Source organism: Monodon monoceros, unplaced genomic scaffold, assembly GCF_005190385.1.
Source record: "Monodon monoceros isolate NGI ecotype Baffin Bay Population unplaced genomic scaffold, NGI_Narwhal_1 Super_Scaffold_1, whole genome shotgun sequence".
Taxonomy (NCBI): domain Eukaryota; kingdom Metazoa; phylum Chordata; class Mammalia; order Artiodactyla; family Monodontidae; genus Monodon; species Monodon monoceros.
The window spans coordinates 14,047,670-14,074,925 of record NW_021703765.1 but is presented as its reverse complement, the minus strand read 5'-3'; positions in this window follow the sequence as shown (position 1 = coordinate 14,074,925).

The window sequence follows — 27,256 nt, the reverse complement described above, 5'->3', positions numbered from 1 at the left end:
ATCAAAGTTCCTAGTCACACTTGGAGAATCAGCCCACACCCTTCCAGCATTAGAACATGGCCCTCTCATTTTCCAGCTCATAGGATTTTTCTTTTTACTCAACATAAGGACACTGAGTAATGTCATTCATTACCAGGAATTTAATCAGTATCAATTTAGTGATACCATTCAGTTCTACCAAGCACTTATCCTCTACTCTCTATATTAAGACACTTCCTCTTCTCGATGACGTGAAATAGGTGTGCTTTGTCCGTGCACACCATTCAGGAGTAGAGCTGTCCATCACTGTGCTGTGTGTGCCTATGTCTAGCTTCTATGCCAAGATACTCAAATCTTTCTCTTTCTTTCATGTAAATTATATCTATTAACATGCTAAACATTTAAGATGATTTACTTGTAAAAGTTAGTTGTCATTTCTAAGTACAACAGGGTAAAGAATAAGATCTTGTAGAATTAGAAAATAAATTGGTAATAGGTACAGATTTATGAGCCCAGATGTGTATCAAGTGTTTCCCCAATCAAGAGCAAGCTATCATTTCACCAATCAGTGTCCTAAATATACATATACCATATAGCTTTAGTCAAAGAAAGGGCTACAAAGGACGTGAAAAATTACCCTACTTTACAGTAGTTTGTAATTTTGTTAGGGAAAGTTTTTAAAAAGAATTTTAATGTGATGAATTCTAGTCTTTCTTATGGCATGCAAGCAATAATGAAGTAGGAATTCAGAAAGACTATTCACTTCATCATATCGTTTCTCAGTTTTATAAACTTGCTACATTCTTTTCTGTTTAACAAATATTTATTGACTATTTTACACAATCAAGAAACCAAGAGTAGTTTGAGTCTCAAAATATTCAGTATACTTGGTATATTTTACAGCTTCTAAATTGTCTATTCATTACTTACTCACCGATTTGGCAAATCTTTTTCAGTGTTCACTATCTACCACTTCTTTTCATTGCCACCATAATGTAACTGGAGATCTAAATACAGTTATTTATTTATATTCATATATACCTGCAACCATAGTGCATTAGCCTGCCATTTCTGCAATAATGCTGAGGAAACAAAATTCCCAGAAACAAATCTTTTTCTCTTTTTTCTCATGTGTCTGCAGTTGAGCTAGGAGAGTTCTCCTTTGGGCTATGTTGAGGTTCAAATGTGCTCTAGTATCTCATCCTTCAACCAATGGCTTCTCAGAACGTACTTTTCTCTTAGCAGAGAAGCAGCACAGGAAGCCCAACTAAAACATGGAAGCACATGTAAAACCTCTGTGTTATGCCCTCTCTCATTCCACTGGGAAAGATAAGTCACATGGTTAAGCCCCACACCAATGGTGTGGGAAAGGGTACTTGGCTCATTCTATGGGGTGGCACATTATTGCAGAGGAGTGCGAGTTGGAAATAATCCACAATCTATTTTTGCAGACAGCTGCCTGCAAGCCAGGAAGAGAGTCCTCACCAGAAATCAAGTAAGTCAGCACCTTCATTTGAACTTTCTCTCCTCCAGAACTGTGAGAAAATAAATGTTTGCTGTTTACACTGCCCAATCTGTGGTATCCTGTATGGCTGCCCAATGTGACTAATGCAAGATCTGATTTTCATTACCCTTATCGCATCCTTTGCAAGCTTCCCCAGAGTGACCACATGGCTAGACCTTTTGTGTAACTCACTTATATCTAAAATTTTAGTGTCATTGATAAGCTTTGCTCACCACTTTTAGAAAAGACCACACTTTTCATGTATGTAAGATGCTTATATGCCTATAAGTTAAACATGGGTATGAGTATGATAATTGTATACTATCATTGTATGCTTCTATATGGTCACATGAACCCACTGTTGTCTAGATTTGATAAACTTCTAAAGCTTAGCAGTAAAAGGAACTATTGCTCCTATTAGATCCTAGACAACTTGGATGATTATCTCTTTTTATCTTCACAACAAACTTGCAGGTAGGTTTTATTATATTATAGCCTTGAAACCTGAGGATCATACCTTCGCCAGATTGTACTTCCTCCTGGAGCCAGGGTCTCAATGCAGACTTTCAGGGCCTTTTTTAAGCCCCTAGACTACTCAGCCTTCCAAAGTTAAGGGTTATGATTATCTAGGTCCCAGTGCTCATTTTCTAGCATGCGGGCTGTACAAACACATGTTCTTATTTGTTTTGGGATAATAGAGATTATGACTGACAAAGTGTTGATTTGCCAGCAATTGTTTGTGAAGATCTAATTGCAGATCCAAAACAGTGGAATTTTTGTATCTCTCAGTTGTATTTTTGCAAGTTCCCAATTTTTCTATAGGTGTACTAATATAGATCTGTAATTATTTAATTGCTAAAAATAAAAATATCAATGGATTTCATGTTTTGTAAGAATATATTTTAGAATATCTGAATATTGAATTCCTTTTTGCTGTTTGACAATGACCTTAAACTTGACTGATATCTGGCTTCAAGTATTATATGGGTCTGTTAAAACTGACATTTAAAGAACAGATTTATTGTTTGCTGATGAGATATTTCCTTTTATGTGAGTGCAGTACCTAGTTGTTCATTTTTGACTTCTTGTCTAAGGTCAAATGTAGGATCAATTTAAAATTTTATAAGTCCCTGTCTAAAACTCTGTCCTACCATAACCATAATGATCTACAAGGCTGCTTCCAGCTCTCATTTCAATATGTGAAAGTTCCATTAGAATTTCAGGTGACAAATTGCTTGCAGCATGAAGCCGCAAAAAAAAAATTAGAGAACTCCATAGCAGTGCTGTTAGGGCATTCTCACTACCTATCAAATGGCAGAGTTTGAATCAACTGGATTATATAAAATGCATTTTTCACCTCCAGCTCATGTTTCTCCTTTCCATAAAAAATAAGGAAATTGAATGCAATGTGGATATGAAACAGGCTAGAAATTTTAAAAAGTACTGAAGAATTGAAGACCTTGTCTTAAGATCTAACATGTTAGAAATTTCTTTGTGCCATAGGTTCTGCTACTGTTAAAAACATGAGAAATGCCTCCCTTTTAGAAATGGGATGAAAGTTTAGGGGAAAAAAATGTGAGTCATATTTCCCCAGTACACAAACTAGGTTCTTTTAAAAGTAATACACTTTTCACAGCAACATTAACTATTTGTAAGTGAAAGATTTTCCCTTTTTCTATTTCTTTTAATGACTTATTTCCTAAAGATTAAATACCTGGCTTTTTACTATTTTTGTTCTTCCTACACACCCACCCCAGCCCATTGTTGCTTTTATGCACTTCAAGACTTCGGCTCTAACATACTCATGGATTATCCTTACAACTCCAGCTGTAACTTCCCTCTTTATTATTAGTCTCATGTCTCTAATTATCTGCTGTTCCCAGTATCTTGGATTCCCTATGTTACCTTAAATTCAACATGTCTAACAACAATATCATTATACTGTATAAGATTAGTACTTCCTCTAAGAGACCTAATGCTGGTCTGTTGTACTAGTATGCTTCCAGTCTCTCAGTAATAGCTTGGAGTCATGTTTGACTCTTACATTTTATTCGTTCCCTACTTTAATTACTTGCTTTATTGATTTTTTTTTTCATTTAAAGATCCTCTCTCTCTCTCTTTCATTTCCAATACTACTCTCTTTTAATAGACTTTCAACATCTCTTATACATTTTTTATAATTTTTCCTTTATACCTCAGTATTACCCACTCCAACCCATCCCACATACATATCTTGTATTTCTCTTGCTGCAAAATATATTGTTCCCCTTGCTCTCTTTAATCCAAAGTAATTAATGTTTCTCCACTTCCTAGATAATAAAGCTTACATTAATTACCTGGCCTACAAGTCTCCTAAAAAACACATTTCCTAGTTTTCTTTCCAACCTTGTCTCTCACTACTTCCCTACACAATCCTTTTAGTTGATTCATTATTTCCTGCACATGCCATATAGCAATAATCTCAATAGTGTGATTTCTACTTCTCTAAATTATTTTTCCTTATTTTTTGTAAGGCCCCAGCTCCTGCAACCCTCTATAATGACCTCTCTCAAACCCCACTGTGATTCCTTATTTTCAACTTCTAAACCACTTACTATCTGTCACAGGACTTCAGCACATAGAAAATCAATACACCTGATTTTCTGTCTCTCCATGTGTATTGTAATATTCTGGAAGAAAAGCCTCATTTTTTTTCTATTACCTAACATGATATACTGTGTTCTAAATATATTAGTTTAATAAATGTTTCCTTGGTTTTGTTGAAATGATTACAAGGATGATATTTACTATGTAAGTACATGTCTGTCACTAGAAACACTTTCCTGGTAGAGTCTTGAGTCCCTCCCATGTTCAGGTCCATCACTCTCTCATATTTGACCTGAACCTCAGTTGAACTTTGCATAATTTAAGATTTGGATAATCACAGGAAAGAAAGAAGACTATTCTTAAGAAATAAACCAGCATATACAAAGGTATGGGGGAATGGACACTGGTTGGTGAGTGGAAAATGAGCATGCTGTGAGTGGAGAATATTGTTCATGGAGGAGTATGGCCCACTGAAGGAAATTTTAAAAGGCAAACTTTAGAAAGAAAAAAGCAGCTCCCAACAGGAAAGTCTGAGAGGCAAGGGGGGAAAAGATGAGCAAAGAAATTGTTAAAAATGTGCATCAATATTTAAAAAATGTTTATCAGAGAAACTAATGAAAATTATCTTGAAATGAGGGTGAAAATAAAAGATTAAATAAAGATTCTGGACGACAATCATATATGAGACGGGAGTAACCAGATTTAAAGCATTCTATAGTCATAATATCATTTGAAGGGGAAGAGTACAATATTGAATATCACTAGCTATGTAACGATTATGATTTAAGAGGATAAACTAAAAGAGCAGAGTCAGAGTACATAACTTCCAAAATACAGGGAGAAAATAAAACATAAGAGGAAAAGAAGGGACAAAATGTTTGGAAGACACCAGAGACCTTCAAGATGGTGGAGGAGTAAGCCGTGGAGATCACCTTCCTCCCCACAAAGGCATCAAAAATACATCTACATGTGGAACAACTCCTACAGAACACCTACTGAACACTGGCAGAAGACCTCAGACCTCCCAAAAGGCAAGAAACTCCCCACGTACCTGGGTAGGGCAAAAGAAAAAAGAATAAACAGAGACAAAAGGATAGGGACGGGACCTGCACCAGTGGGAGGGAGCTGTGAAGGAGGAAAAATTTCCACACACTAGGAAGCCCCTTGGTGGGCGGAGACGGTGGGAGGTGGGGGGAAGCTTCGGAGCCACAGAGGAGAGCGCAGCCACAGGGAGGGGAGGGCAAAGTGGAGAGATTCCTGCAGAGAGGATCGGTGCCGACCAGCACTCACCAGCCTGAGAGGCTTGACTGATCACCTGCCAGGGCGGGCAGCGGTGGGAGCTGAGGCTCGGGCTTCAGAGGTCAGATCCCAGGGACAGGACTGGGGTTGGCTGTGCGAACACAGCCTGAAGGGGGCTAGTGCACCAGTTAGCCGGGAGGGAGTCCAGGAAAATGTCTGGACCTACTGGAGAAGCAAGAGACCATTGTTTCGTAGTGCACAAGGAGAGGGACTTCCTGTTCCATGTGCCCACAGACTGCAGAGTACCGCCTAAGTGAGCTCCACAGACGAGCTGAAGGTGAGAGCTGTGGATATCAGCTCGGACCCCAGAGGCAGGCATGAACTGCTAACACTGCCACTGTTGCCACCAAGAATTCTGTGTGCAAATGCAGGTAACTACCCACACCACCCCAGGAGCCTGTGTAGCATGCCACTGCCAAGGTCCTGTGATTCAGGGACAACTTCCCTGGGAGAACACATGGCACACCACAGGTTTTTGCAATGTCACGCTTGCCTCTGCTGCTGCAGGCATGCCCCACATTACAATTATGACTACCATACTCCTCCCTCTCCCCAGCCTGAGTGAGCAAGAGAGTTCTAATTAGTCACTGCTTTAACCAACACCTGTCTGGGCTGAGAAGAGAGGCCTGAGAGTGGCCTACATGCAGAGGCGGAGCCAAAACAAAAGGTGAACCCCAGGAGCTTGTGAACAAAGGAGAGAAAGGGAAATTTCTCCATGCAGCCTCAGGAGCTGCGGATTAAATCCCCACCATCAACTTGATAAATGCTGCATCTGTGGAATACCTGAATAGACAACGGATGTTCCCAAACATGAGGCAGTGGACTTGAGGAGCAACTGTAGACTTGGGGTTTGATTTCAGTGTCTGATTTGTTTTTGATTTTATGTTTATCTTACTTTAGTTTTTAGTGCTTGTTATCATTGGTGGATTTGCTTATTGGTTAGGTTGCTCTCTTCCTTTTTTTTTTTCCTTTTTGTGAGTGTGTGTGTGTGTGTGTATGTTTCTTTGTGTGATTTTGGCTGTTTAGTTTTGCTTTTACCATTTGTTTTGCGGTGCTATCTTTTCATTTTCTTAAATTTTTTCTTCCTTTTCTTCTGAGCCATCTTGGTGCTCCGGCTGGGTGTCAGGCCTGAGCCTCTGAGGTGGGAGAGCCGAGTCCAGGACATTGGACCACCAGAGACCTCCCAGCACCATATAATATTAATTGGTATGAGCACTCCCAAAGATCTCCAACTCAACACAAAGATCCAGTTCCACTCAACAGCCAGCAAGCTCCAGTGCTGGACGCCCCATGCCAAACAACTAGCAAGACAGGAACACAACACGACCCATTAGCAGAGGCTGCCTAAAGTCATACTAAGTTCACAGACACCCCAAAAGACACCACCGGACACAGCCCTGCCCTCCCAGAAGGACGAGATCCAGGCCCAGCCAACAGAACACAGGCACCAGTCCCCCCGACCAGGAAGCCTACACAGCCACTGAACCAAACTCACCCACTGGGGGCAGACACCAGAAATAAGAGAAACTGCGAACCTACAGCCTGCAAAAAGGAGACTCCAAACACAGTAAGTTAAACAAATGATAAAACAGAGAAGTATGCAGCAGATGAAGGAGCAAGGTAAAAACCAACCAAACCAAACAAATGAAGAGGAAATAGGCAGTATACCTGAAAAAGAATTGAGTAATTATAGTAAAGATGATCCAAAAATCTGGGAAATAGAATGGAGAAAATTTATAAAAACGTTTAACAAGGACCTAAAAGAATTAAACAGCAAACAAACAATGATGAACAACTCAATAAATGAAATTAAAAATTCTCTACAAGGAATCAATAACAGAGTAACTGAGGCAGAAGAACGGGTAGGTAACCTGGAAGATAGAATAGCGGAAACAACTATCGTAGAGCAGAATAAAGGAAAAAAAAAGAAAAGAATTGAGAGTCTCAGACACCTCTGGGACAACATTAAACACACCAACATTAGAATTATAGGGGTCTCAGAAGAAGAAGACAAAAAAAAAAAAAAAAGGGACTGAGAAAATATTTGAAGAGATTAAAGTCGAAAACTCCCCTAATATGGGAAAGGAAATAGTCAATAAAGACCAGGAGGCACAGAGAGTCCCATACAGGATACATCCAAGGAGAAACATGCCAAGACACATATTATTCAAACTATCAAAAATTAAACACAAAGAAAATATATTAAAAGCAGCAAGGGAAAAGCAACAAATAACATACAAGGGAATCCCCATAAGGTTAACAACTGATCTTTCAGCAGAAACTCTGCAAGCCAGAAGGGAGTAGCAGGACATATTTAAAGTGATGAAACAGGAAAACCTACAACCAAGACTGCTCTACCCAGCAAGGAACTCATTCGGATTCAACAGAGAAATTAAAAGCTTTACAGACAAGAAAAACTTAAGAGAATTCAGCACTGCCAAACCAGCTTTACAACAAATGCTAAAGGGACTTCTCTAGGCAGGAAAAACAAGAGAAGGAAAATACCTCCAAAAACAAACCCAAAGTAATTAAGAAAATGGTAATAGGAACATATATATTGATAACTACCTTAAATGTAAATGGATTAAATGCTCCAACCAAAAGACACAGGCTGCCTGAATGGATACAAAAACAAGACCCATATATATGCTGTCTACAAGAGACCCACTTCAGACCTATGGACACATACAGACTGAAAGTGAGGGGATGGAAAAAGATATTCCACGCAAATGGAAATCAAAAGAAAGCTAGAGTAGCAATTCTCATATCAGACAAAATAGACTTTAAAATAAAGACTTTGTTACAAGAGTCAAAGAAGAACACTACATAATGATCAAGGGGTCAAACCAAGAAGATATAACCATTGTAAATATTTATGCATTGAACATAGGACCACCTCAACACATCACGCAAATGCTAACAGCCATAAAAGAGGAAATCAACAGTAACACAATCACAGTAGGGGACTTTAACGCCCCACTTTCACCAGTGGACAGATCATCCAAAATGAAAATAAATAAGGAAACACAAGTGTTAAATGACACATTAGACCTGATGGAGTTAAGTGATATTTATAGGACGTTCCATCCAAAAACAACAAAATAAACTTTCTTCTCAAGTGCACCTGGAACATTCTCCAGGATACATCATACCTTGGGTCACAAATCAAGCCTCAGTAAATTTAAGAAAATTGAAATCATATCAAGCACCTTTTCTGACCACAATGTTATGAGACTAGATATCAATTACAGGAAAAACAACCCTGTAAAATATACAAACACAGGGAGGCTGAACAATACGCTACTAAATAACCAAGAGATCACTGAAGAAATCAAAGAGGAAATCAAAAGATACCTAGAAACAAATGACAATGGAAACACGACAACCCAAAACCTATGGGATTCAGCAAAAGCAGTTCTAAGAGGGAAGTTTATAGGAATACAATCCTACCTCAAGAAACAAGAAAAATCTCAAAGAAACCACCTAACCTTACACCTAAAGCAATTAGAGAAAGAAGAACAAAAAACCCCCAAAGTTAGCAGGAAAGAAATCATAAAGATCAGATAAGAAATAAATGAAAAAGAAATGAAGGAAACAATAGCAAAGATCAATAAAACTAAAAGCTGGTTTTCTGAGAAGATAAACAAAACTGATAAACCATTACCCAGACACATCAAGAAAACAAGGGAGAAGACTCAAATCACAGAATTAGTAATGAAAAAGGAGAAGTAATAACTAACACTGCAGAAATACGAAGGATCATGAGAGGCTACTACAAGCAACTATATGCCAATAAAATGGACAACCTGGAAGAAACGGACAAATTCTTAGGAAAAGAAGTACAACTGTCCAAATCTGAAACAGGAAGAAATAGAAAATATGAACTGACCAATCACATGCACTGAAATTGAAACTGGGATTAAAAATCTTCCAACAAAAAATCTTCCAACAAACAAGGAGCAGATGGCTTCAGGGTGAATTCTATCAAACATTTAGAGAAGAGCTAACACCTATCCTTCTCAAACTCTTCCAAAAAACTGCAGAGGAAGGAACACTACCAAACTCATTCTATGCAGCCACCATCACGCTGATACCAAAACCAGACAAATATACTACAAAAAAAGAAAATTACAGACCAATATCACTCATGAAAATACATGCAAAAACCCTCAGCAAAATACTAGCAAACAGAATCCAATAACATATTAAAAGGATCATACACCATGATCAAGTGTGGTTTATCCCAGGAATGCAAGGATTCTTCAATATAGGCAAATCAACCAATGTGATATACCATATTAAAAAACTCAAGGATAAAAACCATATGAGAATCTCAATAGATTCAGGAAAACCTTTCGACAAAATTCAACACCAATTTATGATAAAAGCTCTCCAGAAGATGGGCGTAGAGGGAACCTACCTCAACATAATAAAGGCCATATATGACAAGCCCACAGCCAACATCATTCTCAATGGTGAAAAACTGAAACCATTTCATCTAAGATCAGGAACAAGACAAGCGTGCCCACTCTTACCACTATTATTCAACATACTTTTGGAAGTTTTAGCCATGGCAATCAGACAAGAAAAAGAAATAAAAGGAATCCTGACCAGAAGAGAAATAAAACTGTCACTGTTTGCAGACGACATGATACTATATACATAGAGAAACCTAAAGATGCTACCAGAAAACTAATAGAGCTAATCAATGAATTTAGTAAAGTTGCAGGATACAAAATTAGTGCACAGAAACCTCTTGCATTCCTATACACTAACGACAAGAAATCTGAAAGAGAAATTAAGGAAACACTCCCATTTATCATTGCAACAAAAAGAATAAATACCTAGGAATAAACTTACCTAAGGAGACAAAGGACATGTGTGCAGAAAACTATAAGACACTGATGAAAGAAATGAAAGATGATACAAACAGATGGAGAGATATATACCATGTTCTTGGATTGGAAGAATCAACATTGTGAAAATGACTACAGTACCCAAAGCAATCTACAGATTCAATGCAATCCCTATCAAACTATCAATGACATTTTTCACAGAACTAGAACAAAAAATTTCATAATTTGTATGGAAACACAAGGACCCCAAACAGCCAAAGCAATCTTGAGAATGAACAATGGAGCTGGAGGAAACAGGGTTCCTGACTTCAGACTATAATACAAAGCTACAGTAATCAAGAAAGTATGGTACTGGCACAAAAACAGAAATATAGATCAATGGAATAGGAGAGGCAAACCTAGACACATATGGTCACCTTATCTTTGACAAAGGAGGCAAGAATATATAATGGAGGAAAGACAGCCTCTTCAATAAGTGGTGCTGGGAAAACTGGACAGCTACATGTAAAAGAATGAAATTAGAACACTTCCTAACACCATACAGGAGGATAAACTCAAAATGGATTAAAGACCTAAACTCAAAATGGATTAAAGACCTAAATGTAAGGCCAGACACTATACAACTCTTAGAGGAAAACACAGGCAGAACACTCTATGACATAAATCACAGGCAGAACACTCTATGACATAAATCACAGCAAGATCCTTTTTGACCCACCTCCTAGAGAAATGGAAATAAAAACAAAAATAAACAAAGAGGACCTAATGAAACTTAAAAGCTTTTGCACAGCAAAGGATACCATAAACAAGACGAAAAGACAACCCACAGAATGGGAGAAAATATTTGTAAATGAAGCAACTGACAAAGGATTAAGCTCCAAAATTTACAAGCAGCTCATGCAGCTCAATATCAAAAAAACAAACAATCCAATCCAAAAATGGGCAGAAGACCTAAATAGACATTTCTCCAAAGAAGACATACAGATGGCCAAGAAGCACATGAAAAGCTGCTCAACATCACTAATTATTAGAGAAGTGCAAATCAAAACTACAATGAGGTATCACCTCACACCAGGTAGAATTGGTGTCATCAGAAAATCTACAAACAAGAAATGCTGGAGACGGTGTGGAGAAAAGGGAAACCTCTTGCACTGTTGGTGGGAATGTAAATTGATACAGCCACTACGGAGAACGGTATGGAGGTTCCTTAAAAAAGTAAAAACAGAACTACCATATGACCCAGCAATCCCACTACTGGCCATATACCTTCAGAAATCCACTTTCAAAAAGAGATATGTACCACAATGTTCACTGCAGTACTATTTGCAATAGCCAGGACCTGGAAGCAACCTATGTGTCCAACCTCAGATGAATGGATAAAGAAGATGAGGCACATATATACAATGGAGCATTACTCAGCCATAAAAAGAAACAAAATTGAGTTATTTGTAGTGAGGTGGATGGACGTAGAGTCTGTCATAAAGAGTGGAGTAAGTCAGAAAGAGAAAAACAAATACCATATGTTAATACATATATATGGAATCTAAAAAAAACAAAGAAGTGGTTCTCATGAACCTAGGGGCAGGACAGGAATAAAGATGCAGATGTAGAAAACGGAGTTGAGGATACGGGGAGGAGGAAGGGTAAGCTAGGACGAAGTGAGAGAGTAGCATTGACATATATAGACAACCAAATGTAAAATAGATAGCTAGTGGGAAGCAGCTGCATAGCCAAGGGAGATCAGCTCAGTGCTTTGTGACCACCTACATCAGTGGGATAGGGAGGGTGGGAGGGAGACACAAGAGGGAGGGGATATGGGGATATATGTATGCATATAGCTGATTCACTCTGTTATACAGCAGAAACTAACACAACATTGTAGAGCCATTATACTCCAATAAAGATGTAAAAAAAAAAAAAAATCGAGTTACCATACAGAAAGACAAAAAAAATGTTTGGAAGAATAAGATAAATAGAAAGCACAAGATGACAAGAGAGAAATGAAGGCAAATACATCAGTAATCATAATAAATATAAACGGATTAAAATTATTAATTAAAATAACCAGATTATCACTATGGCAAAGACAGTTACAGATACTCATGAAAATTGTCTCCCTTTTTTCTTGAGTACAAAAAGACTCCACACCCCAGGTGTCTTCAGGTAGTGTTATGAATTTCATTCCAGCCAATCAAATGTCAGAACAAGTACTGCTTCCAGGCCTTTCCCACAAAAATCTCCAACACAGGTAGTTTCACACTTTTTCATCTTCCACTCTCTAACACAGAGACAAAAAGGCACTACAGGGTGGCCATGTGCAGGAGAGTCAGGACCATCATATGAAAGATAAATGAAACATTGAATCTATTATATATTTTTTACAGCAATCTAGTCTACCCTAACTGAAAAAGCAAAATTGGATTAAAAAAACAAAATCCAGTTATATATCTCTTGAAAGAGACACACCTTAAATATAAGTATACAGATATGTTTGAAAGTAAAAGTATAGAAAAAGATATGCCAAACAACTAGTGAACAAAGGAAAGCTGATGGAACTCTACGAATATCAGAAAGAACAGCAAAAAGCATTACTAAAGATAAAAGCTATGGCTACCAAAGGGTAAATGGTTCATTTCTCCAAAAAGATAAAAAAATTTAAACTTTTATGGGCTTCCCTGGTGGCGCAGTGGTTGAGAGTCCGCCTGCTGATGCAGGGGACACGGGTTCGTGCCCCGGTCCGGGAAGATCCCACATGCCGTGGAGCGGCTGGGCCCATGAGCCATGGCCACTGAGCCTGCGCGTCTGGAGCCTGTGCTCTGCAACGGCAGAGGCCGCAACAGTGAGGCGTACCGCAAAAAAAAAAAAAAAAATTTAAACTTTTATGTGGCCAACAAGTTACACAAAAAATAAGAACTTGGCACAACTACCAGGGAAAGTTAATAAATCCACCATTATAGTAGATTTAAAGCACATCTCAATAATTGACAAAATTGGTAAATTATACAAGATTGCAATAGCGCAATTGTTAATATACCTAAAAATCCAAGAGTTGAAAAATAACAGCTACAACTACACTGTAAGCACAAATAAAACCTTTATATATGTTTTACACATCTTTTTAAAAAGGAATTCAGTCTGATAGTGCTTTTTGAGGATTTTTGCACCTATGTTCGTAAGAGATATTGGTCTGTAGTTTCCTTCCTTCCTTCCTTCCTTCCATCCTTCCTTCCTTCCTTCCTTCCTTCCTTCCTTCCTTCCTTCCTTCCTTCCTTCCTTCCTCCCTCCCTCCCTCCCTTCCTTTATTTCTGGCTGCATTGGGTCTTCGTCTGGGGAAACTGTGCATCAGGTGAGTCTATTGATGCCATTTTTCCAACAGCAGTTGCTTACTTCAGGTCTCTGTGTCACATTTTGGTAATTCTCACAATATTTCAAAATTTTTCATTATTATTATGTTTGTTATGATGGTCAGTGATCAGCCATCTTTGATGTTACTATTATAAGATTTTTTGTTTTGTATTTTTTAAATTAAGGCACGTACATTGTTTATAGACATAATATTTTGCATACTTCATAGACCACAGTATAGTGTAAACATAATTTTTATCTACACTGGGAAGCCAAAAAAATCATGTGACTTGCTTCATTGCAATATTCTCTTTATTGTGGTGGTCTGGAATTGAACCCACAATCTCTCAGAGGTATGCCTGTATACAATGTCCTCCTTTGTCTCTCGTAAAAATTTTTGACTTAAAGTCTATTTTGTTCATATCAGTGTAGCCACCCCAGCTCTCCTTTCATTACTATTGAATGGAATATCTTTTCAACCTATTTGTGTCTTTGTATCTAAGGTGAATCTCTTTTAGACAGCATATGGCTGAATCATACTATTTTACCATTCTACCAATCACAGCCTTTTAACTGGAGAGTTTAATTAATTTACATTTAATGTGATTATTGATAAGGAAGGACTTATTTCTATCATTTTCCTATTTGTTTTCTATATGTCATATATTTGTATTTAATTTCTCCATTATTGCCATCTACTGTTTTTAACTGATTTTAGTATTGTATTATTTTGATTCCTTTCTCATTCTCTTTTCTGTATATTTTTTATTTTCTTCACTGTTGCCCTGGGCATTACAATTAGCTTCTTAAACTTATAACAACCTATTTTGAATTAATAACATCTTGGCTGCAGTAGTATACAAAACTCTGTTTCTATACAGTTCCATCCCTTCTCCTTCATGCTGTTGTCACAAATTACATCTTTTTACATTGTGTATCCTTTAGTATCAATATATAATTATTGTTTTATGTATTTTTTTTAATCACATAAGAAAAAAGGGGGAGTTAAAAATCACAATAACACTGGCCTTTGTATTTACCTATGTAATTACCTTTGCCAGTGTTCTCTATTTCTTCATATGGTTTTGCATTACTAGCTAGTATCTCTTCATTGCTGCTCTAGGAATTTCCTTTAGTATTTATTGTACAGCAGATATACTAGCAAAAATCTTACCTTTACCTGGAAATGTCTTAATATCTCTTTTCATTTTTGAATGACAATTTTGCAAGATATAGAATTAGTGATAGGTGTTTTCTTTTGTTTCTTCCAGTACTTTATACATGTCATCTCACTGCCTTTTGGCCTCTGTGGTTTCTGATGAGAAACTAGCTGCTAATCTTATTGAGTATTCCTTCTATGCAATGAGTCACTTCTTTTTTGTTGCTTTCAAGATTCTGTTTTTGTCTTTTTCTTTGGGTGATTTGATTATAATGTGTTGGTATTGATCTCTTTGCGTTTATCCACATTGATCTTGTTGGATGTGTAGATCCTTTATTTTTTTTTTAAATCAGATTGGGAATTGTGTGACTATTATGTCTTTAAATATTCTGTCTGGACCTTTCTCTCTCCCTTTTCTTTCTGGAATGCCCATTATGTCTATGCACTTACGTACCCATTATGTCTAGTCTAGGTGCACCATGATGCTTGATGATGTCCCATAGATCTTAGACTCTATTCATTTTTCTTCATTTATTTTTTCTTCTCCTCAGACTGGATAATTTTAATTGTTCTCACTTTCAGTTCACAAATTCTTTCTTGTGCCTGCTCAGATCTTCTACTGAAATCTCTTAGTAAGATTTTCAGTTATTATATTTTTCAGCTCCAGAGTTATGTGTAGTTCCTTTTAAAGCTTCTACCTCTTTATCAATATTCTCTATTTGTTGAAATATAATTCTCCTAGTTTCCTTTATTTCTTTGTCCATGGTTTTCTTTAGCCCTATGAACATATGTAATACAGTTGATTTAAAGTATTTGTCTAGTAAGTCTGATATATGAGCTTCCTCAGGGACAGTTTTTATTAATATCTCCTGTGACTGGGCCATACTCTTTTGTTTCTTTGCATGTTTCATATTTTTTGTTGAAAACTGGAAATTTTGAATATTATAATATGGTAACTTTTGAAATCAGATTCTGCCCTCAAGTTGTTTGTTTGCTTAGTGGCTTTTCTAAATTGTTCTTACAAACTCTGTATTCTTAATTGTGTGTTATCTCTAAAAAGTTTATTCCTTCCTTGTGGTTAACTAGTGTTTTGACAGAGATTTCCTGGAGGAAGGGAGGGAGGGAGGGAGGAAGAGAGAGATCTGTCCCAGTCTTTGTAGATTGGCTCTATGTTGGGGACACTCTTTCAAAGCTTAGCCAAGTCATTTAACTCTGCCTTAACCTTCACTCTCAGCTTGTGCTGAGCCTAGAACTCAATCAGAGAAAGCTTAAGGTCTTCTTACTCTTTTCTGTGTGCTCTTTCTGCCCTGGGCTTACATGTGCCTTTCTAAATTTTTGGTATGTGAAAGTACATTTCAAGGCCCTACTTTCCCTTAGAAACTCTCTTTCCAGCTTTTCTTCCAGCCTTTTGGCATGTCTATTGTTTGCTACCAACTGTAATCTATTTTCTCAGGCAATACCATTCATGTTACAAAGAATACCCTCTGCATGACACCTTTTCTGCCCTGAGAGCGTTCCATGTTAAATAAAACAAAAGCAAGCGCCTGTCTCAGTTCTTTAGATAGCCCCCAAACAAGTCAAAACAAACACAATTCTTTGAGAATAATGTCTGTCACAATGATCACAACATTCTACACTTACAAGTATTTCTATATTAAAACATTTATTATGTGTCTATCATTATAGAAATATTTGCCATATTATTCAAATAGAAGGGTGGAATAAGAACGTAAGGAGCTGTTTTGCTACCAAAAGTGAGGCAGTCTAATATACTGGACATAACACAGAAAAACCAAAAACTCTGGGTTCTGGTTGTAGCTTATGGCTTAATTGGCTGTTTGACTCTAACTTAGCCCTTCTCTTTCTCAGCTTCTTTACCTGTAAAATAAAATTATTGGATTCGCTGATCTGAGAAGTCCTTCTCAGTTCTAAATTTCCACTCAGTGTTAGAAGAGAAGATGTAAATTCAGTTTTTAGCTAAATATGCTTCACAACATATTATTTCTTTAAGTGAAGATTAAGCAAATTTACCTATAGATACAAAAGTAACAGTTTGAGGAGAGAGGTTCATGGCACATCTTCCTAAGCCTGTTCCAAAAACTGGGGTAGAATACTTAATTTTGTCTTGAGTCCATTCAACATATTTTCTAATAGTTTGCAATGCATATTTTATTTGCACTGTCAATATTAATTAAAAACAGGCCAAATTTGCATTTACAAACATAGAAAAATATATAAATAGCAAATTTTGAAAGATTTAAAGAAGTCAGTGGTTTTTTTATAGAGAGATCACTGAAACGTGTAAAGTGGCCTAATTAAAACTTATTGATATACAATTAAAAAGTAAGTGAATGTCTAATCACTTTCCATTTTTTTTCTTATTTGAAATTGAACATTTTATTCAGTTTCCTGAAGCCCAAAACGATGCTTCTCAGATTTCTACAGATCTGTAAAACTCCATGTATTTTTCTTTGATGCTTATAATTTATCAGATAAAGGAGTGTTGACTTAGAAACTGAGATCTGACTCCACAATGTTCTACAAAAACGAGAGTCTCAAGCTTAATGGCAATCTGCCAAGTAAAGTAATATTTAAGTTATAGAATTTAGTGAGGAAAATGTTTATTTTCAGACATTTTCTGAAAATATGTGGCTCTTATATAGGTAAGGATACACCTAAGGAGACTTTCTTAAGGGAAATAAAAAATTAAAAGCTTGCATTCCACATCAGTTTTGCTCACAACTGATATTAAACATAAAAATAGCATCAAAAAGTTCTTTTATCCCTCCAACATAAAATGAGTACCTGATTGGTTGTTGCAAAATTTAGTCAAATGTGAGGCTTCTTTAAAGCACAAAATCATATATAGTTTATTTAAATAATAAGACTATGCACAAAAAGGCAATGATAGAGCTGGCTAAAATAAGAGCAACCCATTTTTTAGAATTCCTCCTATTAACAGGCTTAGCTATATTTTTATTTAAACCTCACAAAAATCATGCAAAGTGGTAGTATCACCATTTTACAAATGAAGAAACTAAGGTTCAATGAGGCAAACTGCATTGTATGAGCATTACCACACAGTTTGATAGAAATCAGAACGATAAAATGCAGAGGACCAGCTTGTAATCCAGACCACACTGGCTACTTGACCTCTTTTGAGCCTCAGTTGTGTACCTCCATCTATGAAATGAGCGCAGCGGCACCAACTTTGCAGAATTGTTCCAAAAGTTAACTAAATTTCCATGAATTGCTTGATATATGAGAGGTACTTAGTAAATGAAAGTAATTATTACCAAAGCAGCAGAGACAGCATTCAACCCCCAGGTCTATTTACCCCAAAGCTTTTTTCAGTATACCATTTTGCTTTTTCACTTATAAAGAAAACAAAATAAACAAAAAGAACCCCCAGTTTTGCTGCACCACTACAAGGTCACACAGGTGGTGGGGCGATCACTAGGCTTGCCATTGGCAAAAGTGTACTCTTTTCTTAGCTGGTTCCTGTAGGATTAAAATAACTGTGTATGCTTGGAAACGTAACTTCTCCAAGACGCTAGTCTTTGTTCTGTAATAAAAGGCTGTAATAGGATTTTCCTTGGCCACCTAACAAGGTTCTTGTAGGTGTGAAATAAGTGTAAGAAATATGAAAATATAAGGTACATAAAATTACAGTACATAAAATAAGGAATTATTAGCATTATATTATAAAATTATTATAATTACATAATTGTTTTCAATTTATGAAAATTATACATTTTCACTTAAATTTGAGACTAAATATGAACCAAATAAGAGAACCAAAACAGAAAGTGTTTATTCCCCTTAAGTGACCTTTTTTAAGTGTATTTAGCTAATGATAACAGTCACACTTATTGAGTACTTAAATGTGCAAGCACTGTTCTAAATGTTATTGTAAACGTTTTACATGTATGTGTTTATTTAATCCTATGCACATATCCTTCTAAAAACCTGAGTATTTAGTTTTCTCTTATAAAATATTAATGAAACTTGGTAGCATGCAATGGCTTGTTGCATCTGGGTAGGTAATTTTAGGAACCACAGTTGAGCCTGATTTATTAGTCATATTGAGGCTACTTTATAAATTGACATCAAAGGGGCACCTTTCTTTACATGAGCCAAGATCCTTTTCACTCTCATTCTAGAGTCTGTCAAGATAGATGCTGATAGGTCACAGAGAGATTTTCCAAACAGATGAAGCAACCATTTGAGAACTCAGCCAATGCTCCCATTGTCAATTTGTTTTAATGACAACCTCCTGGCTGAGTGACAATGAATCCCAATTACAACTAAATTTACCTTCAGGATAGCAACCACAGGCTTAAAATTTTGAGTCACTTTAAAAATATTAGGTTCTGCAATTTGAAAACACATTATCAGAGTTAAGGTATTAACATTGGCTATCAAACATGATTTTTATAAGTTATAAGGCAGTTTGAAAAAAAAATTCTAAATGTAATTTCACTCTAATAGAGGCTGGACATACCTATTTATACTTATACAAGTTCCTGAAGGTCATATGAATTATTTTTCCAATAATATGTGAGAATATGGTCTCTTTTAACTCAGCAGCCTGGAAAAATCAAGGTCAGGATTTAATCTACTATAGCCCAAGTACAAGACATGACTTAGTAAATTTTAATGGGGTAAAAACATGGGAAATCTTTTCTCATTACACCAACTGAGGCTATACTATCTACAGTCTTGCCTTAGTAATTTCCTCTACGCCCATTTGTTCCTTCATTCATGTTTTGGATTTCTATCATGTATAAGATACATACAAAGGTCTAAATGCTGAGAGGTTCAAACAAGAAACTCAGTGACCTGCTTTTTAGAGACCTGGTGAGGCATGGAAACAATTGGCTATAATATCACTGTACTCTCTTTATGATATCATTTTACAGTTCTTCAATATGAGTTCAATGTTCAGAATTCTAATTACCTAGGAATCATGGTATATCAATATTAAATGTCTGATTAATAAAATACTTCACTACTTCCGTTATGGCTCTTAACATCTTCTCATATCTTTTTTGAGGAGCACAGACTCCGGAAGCGCAGGCTCAGTGGCCATGGCTCACGGGCCCAGCCGCTCCGCGGCATGTGGGATCTTCCCGGACCGGGGCACGAACCCGTGTCCCCTGCATCGGCAGGTGGACTCTCAACCACTGCGCCACCAGGGAAGCCCCTCATATCTTTAATACTTACTTATTTACATACGTTAGTCCATCTATTAGCTTGTAAGCTCAAGCTGATTCATTTTTGTAGCTCCTAAAACAATTATCCCAATGTGCACTGGAGATAATAAAAAACGATTTACTCAATGAAAGAATGAAAACAGAAAATGACTGAATTTCTGGTTAAATTTGTAGCTAGTAATATAATATTTATTATTGCTGCTATTTACTTCTTCAAAGATCATTTTTTGCTCCCGCTTTATATGTTAGTGATATGCCTTTCAATTATACATATATTCTAGGCACAGATTACATTATTATTGTTGTTTTATACAGTTACTTTTTTTGTTTCTTTCTGGGATCATTTTCCTTATAAAGAAATTCTTTAATATTTCTTTTATTGGTGATAAAGAATTCTCTAATTTTTGGTATATGAGAAATATGCTTACTTTGACAGCACTTTTGAAAAATAGTTTTGCTGAGTATCAAGTTCTGGGTTGTAAATTATTTTTTCCCCCAGTACTTTTAAGATGACATTCCTAGTCTTTTGAGAAGATCGCTGTCAAGTTCAAAGATCATTTTTAAGTATATAAATTAAAATTTTAACTGATCACATTTTACTAACATCAGGCCCTAAATATGAAATATTTTTCCAGCTTAAATTTACAATAAAGTTGTTATTAATAAATAATTGATCAAAACACATAATGGCAAATTTGGAAAAAAATAATTATACTCGAGTAAAAATTTATTGACAATGCATCTACTTATGAGATGCATGGAAGGTTATGATACCTAAATAAAAGGAGACTTCCTTTAATATTTTTAGTTGCTCTTTTGTTTGGTTATTTTCACACCACTAGGCATCATGCAATACTATGCAGAATGAATAACAGGTATGTCTTTCTTTTGTTTTGTTTTTATTTTTTTATCCAAAGTCTACTCATTTTATTCAAGGCTGATGAGTTTTTAAAAATAATTTCATGGGAATTCCCTGGCAGTCCAGTGGTTTAGGACTCTGCACTGCTGAGGGCCCGGGTTCAGCCCCTAGTTGGGAAACTAAGATCCCGCAAGCAGTGGTGCGCAGCCAAAAAAAAAAAAGAAAAAATCTCCAAAAAAACAAAAACAAAAACTTCATGGCAAAAAAAGCTAATAAAAGTTTTGTGAGAATAATTTTTTAGATTGGACAAACATGGTGAACAATATATATATATATGGTTGACTATGGGGGTAAAATTTATAGATCTAATCATGTAAATTAAAAAGTAGATTTTTCCCCCAAAGGCAATTCATTTATTTTCTCATCCTTTCATAAAATTATAATTATTTTTTCATTCAATTAACAGGCAAAATATTACCATGAAAATAACAATCCTCTAAAACATTCATAGACCTACCTACTTTCTATTTCCTTCTGATTAAAGAAAACGTGGAATTATTTCATAGCACATTTATTATTTGCCAATTTTCATATAATGGAATGCTGTAAATGTTCTTACAAAAACAGACAGTAGCAATCTCTTGGGGGAGATACCCTATTTTAGTAATTACTGCATTTGTTTAAGAAAGTCATGGAGAAGCAAGCCTAGTGTCCATACTGGCTCTATTCTCTAAACTTTATTTTCTGATCTTAGAAGCTGACTTGACTTAATAATTATTTGAGGTAAAAATCACTGCGCCTCAAACTTTTTTTTATTTATGTGTAGTAGAGCATTTATTTTTTTCCAGTTATATTGAGATATAATTGACATACAGGTATCCCTGGCTTTGTGAAAGTCTGTTTTCTGCCATGTTGCTTTTATAAAAGCCCTACATTAGTACCTGTTTTCACTAACTGAAAGAAATTCAGAGAGGATTTTCACTTTTATGAAAAAAAGAGCATTTGTTTTGCAAAGAGCCATTATATAGGCAGCATGCTCCATGAGCAGCAAGAGAGTACAGCCAAGCTCCTTCCCCTGGAACTACACTCAACATCTCAGCATCTTAGCATCAAGCAGCCATAGCTTTGAACTGTCTGTGAGCACCTGTGATTTATCTCGACTTATTTTGTGCATCTGTTAGCAAAATTGTGTGCTAAGGTAACTGATTGCTTCTTTGCTTTATGCCATTCTGGCTCATGAAAGGTTTCACAGGAATGCTGTACTTTTGGATAGTGGGGAAAACCTGTATAACATTGTGTAAGTTTAAGTTGTAAAACATGATATTTGATATACTTATATACTGTAAAATGATTACCACAATAGGATTAGTTAATATGTCAATCCCCTCACATAATTTCCATTTCTTTTTCTGTGGTGATAACATTTAGGATCTACTCTCTCAGCCACTTTCAAGTATATAATACAGTACTGTTAACTATAGTCATTATGCTGTACATTAGACCCGCAGAACTTATTCATCTTTTTTTTTCTTTTTTATTGGAGTATAATTGCTTCACAACGTCGTGTTAGTTTCTGCTGTACAACAAAGTAAATCAATTATATGTATACATATATCCCCTCCCTCTTGAGCCTCCCCCCCTCATCCTACCCCTCTAGGTCATCAGAGTACCGACATGAGCTCCCTGTGCTATACAGCAGCTTCCCACTAGCTATCTATTTTACTAAAAGTTTGTGCCCTTTGACCAACATCTCCCAATTTCTGATACCTTCTAGCCCCTGGCAACTGCCACTCAACTCTCTGTATGAATTCGGTTTTTTAAGAAGCCACATATAAGTGATATCATTCAGTATTTATTTTTCCTTTATTTCACTTAACATAATGCCCTCAAAGCCCATCCATGATGACACAAATGGCAGGGTTTGTGTCTTTCTCATAGCTGATATACATATATATGTGTATATATATAATATATATTATGTATATCACATCTTCTTTATTCATTCACTTGAAGGAGACACTTGGGTTATTTCCACATCTTGGCTATTAGGAATAATGCTTCAATGAACATGGGATGCAGATCCTGATCTCATTTCCTTTGGATATATACTCAGAAGTAATATGTGGAATCATATGGTAGCTCTATTTTAATTTTTCAAGGAACCTCAATACTGTTTTCCATAGTGGCTGTACCAATCTACGTTCCCACCAACTGTGCGCAAGGGTTCCTTTTTCTCTATGTCTGAGCCAGCATTTATTATATCTTGTTTTTATGAAAATAGCCATTAGAACAGATGTGAAACCATATTTCATTGTGGTTTTAACCTGAGTTTTCCTGATTAGTGACATTGAGCATCTTTTCATGTACCTGTTGGCCATTTGTATGTATTCTTCGGAAATAATGTCTGTTCAGTTCCTCTGCCCATTTTTAATCAGATTGTTTGGTTTTTTGTTATTTAGCTATATGAGTTCCTTATACATATATTGAATACTAACCCCTTATCTGATATGTGATTCACAAACACTGTCTCCCATTCTTTAACTTGCCATTTCATTTTGTTGATTGTTTCTCTTGCTGTGCGGAAGCTTCTTCTTTTGAAGTACTGAAGTCTAGTGTAGCTGTCTTCAAATGTGAAGTAGTAGTCACCTCCTCCAATTGCTGCTGACTTAACTTCTGGAGAGAAATACCTTCCTTCAGCTCTGCTAGAGATTCTGAGGCTTTCTCAGACCTTCTATGAATAAGCCTGCTCCTCACTTCTTGCTTCCTCTTGTGGCAGTATTTTGAGATGGGTGCCTTCTCTCCATCCTACAACACCCCAGGCCATGTGCCCACAACCTCCCCTTTGCTTTTCCAAGGTCAGAGCTAAAGCTGAAGTTTGTGGTCTCTCTCTGGTCCACAGATTCAGCCAGCTTTTTGAGCGTGTTTACTAGTCCCCTGCCAAAGTTCGCTCTCCCTGCCACTGAGAGTGTGAACAGGGAGCCAGACATAGGGTGGGGACAGTGTGGGTATGGGGGAGGTGCACAGAGATCTGGGATGTCTGTGTGCCATTTGCGGGGGGGATCCATAGGTGAGGCATCCCCAGGGCTCATAGGTGAGCTTCTTGATGAATCCTTGACATACTTAGTAGGATCTGCATCCCTTTAAATGCCTTCTGAGAGTCCTATCTAAAGTTCTCCAGCCTCTTCCTGACCCCCATCATGCAGCTCATGACTCAGTACTCTGGTTGGGGTGGGGTGAGAGAGAGACGGGCCTCTCGGCAGCTTCCTGCACGGCTGGGGTAGCTGGTGCTCACTCTCATGCTCTCACTTTCCCTGCCAGAAAAATCACAGGGCCAGATGGTCTCTCTTGGTGCTGAGGTGTGCTGCCTTGAGGGAGGAGCAATGTGGGTAAAGTAGATCTGTTCCTCTACCCTCTCAAATGTGTCCAAACTCATAATTGTTTTTGCTCCAGTGGTGTGCTAAAGCTTCTCAGCTGGAAATCTGGACTTCCACAAAGACTCTCTCATCCATGGGTGACTGTCCTGAGGCAGTGTTCTCCAGAGGCTCTCAGACTGTAGCCAAGAGGGGCTAGAGCTGGTCTGAAGCTACTTCAGGGTCCACAGCTGTGCCCAAGGTGTGTATGCCTATTACCCAACACATGTGTGGACAAGACTCCTCCCGGGTCCCTTGGTGTATAGTGCTGAATCCCGCAGCTCCCAGAAAGTCACTTTTGTCCATGGGTGGATGCCAAATTGCTGCTGAGGGGGTGAGTGAGGGACATCTTATTTGACCATGTTGCTGATGTCACTGTATGAAAGCTCATTCATTTTTCAAAAGACACTGTTAGCTCATACAAATATAGACAAAAGAATGATTTGTATGCAAGTGGAGATGAATGTCATGGAGGGTGCAGTGGGTGCTCAGGAGGGTCTCACAAAGGGGTGACCCCCATGATCTTGGGCCTTCAGCTTTACAAGTTCAGGAACAAAAACAACCAATGAATGAGGCATTCTGCTGGGTTATTGGGTAATTTATTTCATTTAATTCCACCCAGCAAATCTGTAAGGGAGGTGCTACTCAGTTTGCACAGATTAAGAATCTGAGATTCCTATAGCTTGCCCACTGCTCAAGGTTATGCAGTTAAAGAGGTGGAAGATTTGGGATACAAACTTGGGCTCATCTGACTCTAAAGCCACTTTCTGTTTCTTGAAAAGCTGTAGGTATGTGACTTGTCTGGGATACAATGAGCTCCAGGGGACTGATGTCTTTTTCCTATCAAGAGGGAAAATAAAAGAAAAAAAGGAGGAGAATCCAGCAAGTAAGCACCGTGCTGAGGAGCTGTGGCTTCCTCTTCAACTTGAGTTCTGCACCCAGTAGTCACTTCGTTTATCTGTAAAGCGCAGTTTCTTCTACGGTGTCCTGCCTAAGGAACTAACATTGGGATTTCGTATCAGACTCTTCAGGCTCTTAATGGCTGGCCTGTACCTGGGGTTTCTAATTTCCATGCACATCCATCAGCCATTTATTCTGACTAGAGTTTTAAACCACATCAAAACAAGGTTCACTTTTTTACTTATTAATTTTTAAAATCTGAGGGAGCTTACTTAAACTTTGTCTCTACTTTCTCTTGTAGAACTTCACAAATGCCATCAGAGAAGTTTCCATGGAGCCAACCAAGATCAGAAGTACTTCTACAAAATGGGCAAAAACTTAATTTGCTGGAATTTCTTCACACATTCAAGGATATTTTCTAATTTAAATGGTAAGAATAATTGGGTTGCAGAGATGCACAGAATTACAGTCTACAACATCCTGGCAACTTATTCATTATTATTCTGTTTTGCGGTACGTGGGCCTCTCACTGCTGTGGCCTCTCCCGTTGCGGAGCACAGGCTCTGGACGCGCAGGCTCAGCGGTCATGGCTCACGGGCCCAGCCGCTCCGCGGCACGTGGGATCTTCCCGGACCGGGGCACGAACCCGTGTCCCCTGCATCGGCAGGCAGACTCTCAACCACTGCGCCACCAGGGAAGCCCTGACAAGCATTTTTTCCCATCTAGGACAGGACCTCAGTTTCTAAAGTACAGAAATAGAGTTTTTGAAAAGCACTGTGATGTCCAGCATAGATAGAACACTTAGTTGAAAGATTCTGTGCCATTTCATAGTGCATCTGAATCCCCAAAGGGTCAAAAAGGATGTGGCTATCAAAATTATGAACACAGGCACACTCTGAACCCAGCAGTGGGAACACAAAGGAAGACTAACAGTTGAAGCAGGCTGAAGAAATGACAAAGATGCATCTTAAAATTAATGGTCACCTACTCTTATTCTGCCTTTTTTTTTTTAACTAAGCCAAACCTCTACTGCATAAAGCCATGTGCGTTGCTGGTTCCTCACTTCTTTAAATAGCACTTGCAGTGAGTGATAATATAACAACACAGGGCACAGTGTGAACAGCCAACAGGAGAATCATTTAAACAAATGGATTTGTAAAACATGATTGTTTAAAGTCTGTCCATGTCAGGACTGCAATTTGAATTAAACATAAGGTGACTTCTTGCACTGAATCAATAAGTGCAAATAACATTGCTTGCAACCATGTTTTATTTCACAGACAAAAGTGGTTCTTAACAGCTTTCTGAAGGCTATGCTTCAGCCACCTGCTGATTAAATTGTTTGTTTTTTCTTGCAAAATTTGTACTTTTGCAACATTAAAACAGGCAGACTTGCATTCAACTCACTTGGGGCTAGAGTTCAGGGATATTTGAAAGGCCAAGTTTCTTAATGAACACCATGACTTCCTATACCCATCCTACTGGCAAATCAGAACACTAGGAAGAACAGAGGTGTTTGCCTGAATAGTTTGTCTAAAATTCTTACTAGTATCAGCTGACATGCAATCAGAGGCAATTTCTACCGCTTTCACAAGGAGAGTTGTCTAGTGACCCACATGAGTTCAGGACTTCTAAAAAAATGGTTTTACTGATGACTCATAGATTCCACAGTAATCCAGGTTAGTGAGAAATTCAGGAAATAGATGACATCTACTCTGTTCTTGTCTATTGCTTCCATTTTGTGAAATAAAATAGTGATCGTTACAACATTTTTTATTCATGTAGTTATTGGGTGTCTTGAAAAGAGAAGTAGTGGCATTGGATGCAAAAATGCCTACAGCTGCCTTCAGCTTGTAATTTTGAATAATTCTTGAAGCATAATCTGGAGAAGGGAAGATGAACTAATTTAAAAGGTACCATCTTTCTTTGGGTTGATCAAATTCATAGAAATAAGTATTACTGATTTTCTTATCTTATTGTAATCTTCTATTCTTCTTAAAATTCCAAAATGAATATCTGAAAAAATGAAGTCTGCACTTCTACAAAGGTACGAAACTATCCTTATATTGTCTCCAAAACATCTCCCCTCCCCCACACACCCACATTTACACAATAGAACTCAATTTAAATGCCTACATGATTT